A 6,495-nucleotide genomic window follows, 5' to 3' on the forward strand; every position below is an offset into this window, starting at 1 on the left:
TGGTTCTTACAGGCTTCTTTTCTCAGTAATAAGACAAAACAGTGCTTGGCACTGAGGACGCTCTGACTTGCAAAGCTTACCCAAACGTTGTCATCTTACTGTGATTTGCCTAACACCACAGGGATGTGCCCCTCATTGCTAGGTTCTACTCCGCAAAGCGAGCTGGGTTCTCCACAAATAACTGCCTCCCAAATTAAGCACATGGTTATTATTTGCTGCAGTTGAGGCTGGGTGGTGTTACACTTCAACATTGCTTTTTTGTTCTTTCTTAGTACTCTGGTGGGTGGTATCAGCTTAAAACACCTGGGCCTGGAAGTGGAAGGAAGCACTGCAGAGGAGGGCATCTGCAGGCACCAACCTGCATTTCTGGGGCCTCTGTCAGGGGCTAGGTCTGGGCCCCATGGTACTGTGCCACAGCAGCTCTTCACATGCTGGTGTTGGGGCCCCAAGCTCATGCACATGCCTGGCTGGTGTTTTGACATTCCGTATTAATAACCGCAGTCTCCAGAAGCGTTTGCATCAGGCCTGTGTCCTCCCTTTAGAGCAGGAGGTATCAAGCAGACATGAAGTGTGTGACTAACAGGAGCACTATGGGCTCATGGGCAGGTTAGGTGTCCATGCACATGTAATGGGCCCCTGAGGATGAGGCAAGGTACACTCAACTCTACCAGAGCTACTAGAGGCTGAAATCCTGACCCATTCCCCAGACTGCAACCCGGTGACCTTTTCTGTCTAATTTAAGAGCTGGCTGATTGTTAATTTCAATTAGTTGTACAAGAAAACCACAGGCTGTTGATTCAAGTGAATTATCAGCACGGCAGAAGCTCCTCTTAGACTGAGCTGCAAGATGACTATGCAAATATTTCCACATAAAATAAAAATTATTCATTTTAAGTGTGCCTCCAACAGAAAAAGATGTATCCCCAAATGAAAGACATTGCAGAGGTTAAGAACTCAGTCCCACAGTTCCTGCTGGTGTTCTGAAGGGGCACGTGGCAGAAGGCATTAAGCCAGAGAGAATTGCAGACGTTGTGCTACCAGTCAGCCCCATTCAGATTTAGCCCCAAATCAACGATTCTCATTTAAGAAACGAAATAAATTTATTAATTTTTAAAAGCTTTGCACTTAATCATAACTCAGTTTTATAGAAAGAAAAGTGACTTTGCAAGAAAAAGTTGAAATTAAAACATTCTTGATTTTTTTTAAGAACCAGTTTCTACCTGACTTTTCAATTTTTAATCAACAGTAAAATAATCAATGATAAAGAGCACTTTGATGTTCTTCACAGAATTTTGAATGATTCTGAAGTTAAACCTCATCACTTAAAATGATCGTTCACTCTCTCTGAGATGCTTTATTAGGAAGTAATTGTTTCTCATCTGCTAATTTGTAAAAATAAAAATATATCTGCAGTCACATCACAGCCAATATATTGGAAACACTCAGATGCCATTCTAACAATCAGGCTCTGTTTAGGACCTTCAAGACTCTTCTCTTTATTTTTAGCAGATTCATTCTAAGATTGCTTTCAAATAATGCAAAAAGCAAATACATATCTCTGATTTGCATGACACTGGTGTTCTCACACTTGGATTAGCTCTGCACTCATAGAAATGCATGGTTTTGAGGAAAAAAAATGAAAAAAGTCTGTTTTCTTCACCTATCTGTCCACACAAGCAAGCTGGCCTTTGCAGTGGGAATTGCCAACTTGAAGAAATATTTCTTCTGTTGCAGGAACCTCAAGAAGAGCTTCTGTACCTGAAGGATGGTCTGGGATATCAGCAGTTATAAAGACAATAAGTACCAGCTCTCCCCTCAGACTTCACACCCTTCTGAGAGTCTGCAGTAATACTGAAGAACATGAAGATGGCATTTCTGTCACAGCATTTCCTATGTAGGTGGCAGGCAGGGCAAGAGTTCTTGGATGCTGGGCACCCTTGGAGAAGAGCAAGCCAAGGAGCTTCTGGTTGGTTCCTCAGAAAAATCACAGAGGTGCAGACAAGTGATGATGGAAATAAGTACAGACACATGGTTTTTGAGTGTACAAGGCAGCATGGAAAAAAACAACCCACCAAAAAGAATATTAGAAATCAGTTTCTATGAGATTAACTGAAGATGTTGCTTCCATGTCACCACCTTGAAAGACCCACACAGGCTTCATAGCCCACACTATCTGTGAGCATGATCCAGCTGTGCCTTTAACCAACCTTAACTAGACAACTCCTCCCACATGTAGATGATTTCTTGCCCACAAAGGGCGAGGAAGGCACATCTTTATTCCTCATTGAAAATACAACTCTTGCCAGTAGCACCTAGCACGTCCAACAAAGCAAGGTCTTACTCAATTCAAAACACAAACTAAGTTGAAACACTTCAGTATATCACAATGAGAAGACTGTTTGTCACCAAGCTGAGGGATAGGCACTGTCAAGCTAGAGGTTTCCATAAAGGGCTCCTGTCCAGAGTAGACTAGTCATACCCAGCGCAGCCATGTCACAATTTGGTCACACCCCACTCACTTCAAACATGAAGACTACTCCCTTGGGTGTCTCACCCCATACACTGTCCTACAGGGAGATTTCCTTCATAGTTTTATGCAGCCCTGTTGGCACCCAAAGCACTGAGGATGAGACATGCAATTAAGTGCTGCATACCCACCCACACCACCCAAAACCAAGCTCAATTGGTGAAAATGCAAACAACTTTGAAAACTGCATTTCTGTGAAACAGGCATTATTGTTATTGTGTTCAAATACTCGGTTGAAAACTAAAACCTAATTTGGTCCCCACCTACCCCCCAAAAAAGCCTTCCAACAAAGCAAACTGTGTTAATTACAGTAAGATAGTATGCATTGGTAGAATCTGTTTTGGAAGTGTGCACTGCACAGTTGTTTTGTACCATGATGATTAGAGAATGAACATGAATTGTTTTTATCACCATATTAAGACTGTAGGCACATACAAATTCAAATCCATAACTGAAAACACACAGATGGAATATGACCAACCTTATTCTTACTCTCCTCATGATCTTTACGACAGTTACCCCTCTTCTTAGTAATGCAGAATATCAGTAAAGATCAGCTTCTCCACCAAGGACCACTTCTTTTGGAACATTAGGAAAAAATATTCATCTAAGAACATCACAGTTTTAATTTTAAAAATAATATGCAACCAAACGATGTATAGCCAAGAAAAACAGTCCTCTATTTCAAATTAATCAAAAAAAAAAATATGAAGCTGTCTTTAAAGGTAAATGGCTGTTGCAAGACAAGTTTAGGATTAAGTCTGAAGGAAAAACTACCTGTCAATAACTCAGAGGAAGGAAGTCATTTATGAATAGATGAGTTTTGAGGTTTTTTTTTTTTTTTTATAGTATTGCATAAAACTTTCCCAAACATAGCTAGCATGAATGTACTGCTAACAACAAGGATTTTAAAACAGGCAGTACTGCAAAACATGGTACCTTTGTGGGATTCTCAGTCCCAAACGTAATGTTCTACTGGCTCCTTGCCCTTTCCTTGCTGCCTGTAGAGGGAAGCTGTACACTGGTAAGAAAACAGGCATGAGCAGACACCCAGGTTACACCTGATTTCTACCAAGGAGCAGAAGGGAAAAACAACTCCCTTTACCACGTCTTCCTCTTTCACTGGGGCTAGGAAAAGTCTGGGCCAAAGTTACTTGATGCAGATGAACACTCAAGACTTCAGATGTGAAAGTTAATTCGAAAAGACAGAAGTTGACAGTCTATACAATCAGTCATTTAGAGATTTAATTGAAATAGCTGATACAAGCAGTCTGCCACATTGTATCAACAAACTTCACTATTAACAAAAATCGATAATAAATAAGTAAGATTAAAGCTGCATCCATACCCTAGTAACAATGCATAAGGAATATACAAGCAACATGTAATGAAGGCTTTTGTCAACTTCTATCTCTTGATTTTGTGTTGTTTACAAAGTTCTTAAAATATCTGTGCTTAAAAGAAAAAATACATTATATATAAAACCAACACAACTGTGCAGCTATTCATGTAGTTAGCACCGTCTACAGATAATTAGTATCCTGAATATCTCCACACTGTGTGTTGACTACCTTTTTTCAGATACAAGCAATATCTGGGCTTTCCTGTTATTTAAATGAGATAAATGCTGAAATTGTCTCTTTTGCTTATATTATGCTACAGAAGAATGTCTCCTTTGTAAAGATAGCTGACATCTCAAGACCTCCAGAGCCTTTTTAGACATGTGACACAATCTTAAAAGGCAACAAGAGTAAACAAAAAAAATGCAGGGTACCATACAAGACACAGATATTGAAAAGCTCGTATGTGGAAATAAAATGCTGGTGTTATGCTCCATCTTTAATTTCTCACATGTATGATATTCCTACTGTCACAAATGCTACAGTTTACAAGTCCCTTCATCTTCATATTGTTCTATATTCCACAAATTATGTTTCTTTAGAACACTAGAAAGCACTGCAAGAAGGAATGAAATACTACAACATTAAGGAAAACAAACGAAGAAGAAATCCACCTGGTTCAGATACCAGCAAAAAGGCACCAGTTTGACCAGAGAGAGAGATACTGGGATACCTCCTTACCCTTCCCAAACTAACTATGTAAGGGCAGCAGAAACCCACACTGATGGTACTCCCTCGAAATTCACATTTTCTACAGCGTTCAAAGACCAGAAAAAACATCCAATATCATGCTTGGATGGAACCTAAGAGGTTGTCTCTCTTTAAGCTTGCATAATCACAGAATCAAACCCAAAAGGCATTGTTTGCTGAATCTATAAAATTTTACATACTTTATACCAGTCTAAATCACTGCACAAGGTATAAAGATATGAAGAACATGGCTGAATGGTATGGAAAAAGAAACCAAGCTGTATGGCCACACCACATGAATCACATGGCTTTTGTTTTATATGCTGTGTAAGCATCATGATATGAGGGAGCTCATTAGAATCTCAGGGTTTGATTTTCTTTTTTTCCCAAGTTATAGCTGTTTCTCTTCAGTTTCAACATTCCCCAGCATATGACAAACCTGTGCTTGAAGGAGGGAAAGCTCAGTTTCATTCCATTATTGATCTATCAGACAAGAACTTAATCAATCTTCTTTATAAGCTATTAAAGCAGAGCAAGAGAAATGAACTCACCTGATACATTCAACATTGATTGCCTCTTTCTAAGAACTGAACGTCAGCCTTATCTACTACTACAGCTGTGATTCAATTTTTCAGAAACAAGTTTTTCCCCTCATTAGGTCCACAGAAATAGTACAATTAAAAATGTATTTTAGATAAAATGAAGAATATAATCAAAATTAAATGGACACTACCTTCTTTTAAATTTCATTAGTTAAGTGTGTTCTTGAGAACACTAAAGCTGTAAGATCAAGTCTAGTTAAGGGAAGTCTGCCAGTAAAACTTAAACTAGCCCCCATTACAGCCACCCCATCACTAACTTCAGTGAAAAGCCAAATGTATGAATTTCTGCCTCACTGTGATCTATCCAAAAACAGGTATTTTTACAAACAGAAGGCAAGCGTACTTTCCATAAGATTAAATGGACTCAAGGAATTTTCAGTGTTCAAGCTACTATTTTGGATCAGTTTGGAAACAATTGAAATATTCTGATTCACTGAGATATATCAAAATAATTTTAACACTTCAACTTTAAATTACATATGGCTATGCCTAATACTAGAGCAACTCCCAGAAGGTCTAGGTCAAATATTTCCTTTAAGCACTCCCAAAAGATGCAGAAAAATAAGAAAAGAAAAAAAAAATCTTACCCCCAGTTTTTTAACCTAGCTGTTCCTCTAAAGGATTTTAAGATCTATGGACAATAGGTGAATAATGTAAAGTGTAGCCCAATTACTGTGACTAATTCAGGAGATGGGAAAAGGCTGGTGCAAATTACAGCTCAATTACAGGTCTTAACACCTCTGTTATCAGCTATGCTATTACCTGTTTTCTGGTGTAACACCACAAAAGGAAGGAAGTTGAATGTGGAAGTATTTGTAGAAAAACAAAACATTTCTATTTTGTAAAACAAACTGCTGTGCTATTTTAACAATAAAATATTTTGATATAATTGAAGTTATTTGTAGATGTTCACTCTTTTAAACATTTGGATAATTGGCAGCTTTTGTGTGAATTTAGATAGAGGCAGTTATCAAAATTAGAATTTCTATTGAATGGAAGTCCTGTGGTTTTTTGGTTTGTATGTTTTGTTTTTTTTCCCTCTATCAGGAGTTAATGCAAGCATTACGATTGTAAACTTCTAACAGCTGAGAAAAACCTGCATAAAGTTACCAATGCAGCTTTACATTCATTATCCCCAACTATCATATTAGACAACTTCTTATAGCTTCTGTTCTTGCTTTTTTATTTTTCCTTCATTTTTGTCTTTTTTTTTTCTTCCACCAATAGCATTAAAATTACAATATTTATATCCTTTTAAAAAGACTTTAAGATGCAA

The 6,495-nt window shown here is 38.0% G+C and overlaps 1 long non-coding RNA gene across 6 annotated transcripts; it reads right to left on the reverse strand.

Annotated features, from left to right (window-relative positions):
- Nucleotides 1–220: 220 nt before the first annotated feature.
- LOC121067125 lies at nt 221–5,832 on the reverse strand. Of its 6 annotated transcripts, XR_005818109.1 has the most exons (4): nt 5,169–5,731; nt 3,876–3,976; nt 3,009–3,134; nt 221–1,963 (listed from the first exon to the last, which is right to left on the reverse strand). It is a non-coding gene; the product is annotated as an uncharacterized LOC121067125 (long non-coding RNA). The 6 variants fall into 6 exon arrangements; XR_005818108.1 differs by lacking the exons at nt 3,876–3,976; nt 5,169–5,731 and adding an exon at nt 5,807–5,832 and having other exon boundaries at nt 222–1,963; XR_005818106.1 differs by lacking the exon at nt 3,876–3,976 and having other exon boundaries at nt 222–1,963; nt 5,169–5,723.
- Between the last annotated feature and the right edge of the window lie 663 nt (nt 5,833–6,495).

Source organism: Cygnus olor, chromosome 3, assembly GCF_009769625.2.
Source record: "Cygnus olor isolate bCygOlo1 chromosome 3, bCygOlo1.pri.v2, whole genome shotgun sequence".
Lineage (NCBI taxonomy): Eukaryota > Metazoa > Chordata > Aves > Anseriformes > Anatidae > Cygnus > Cygnus olor.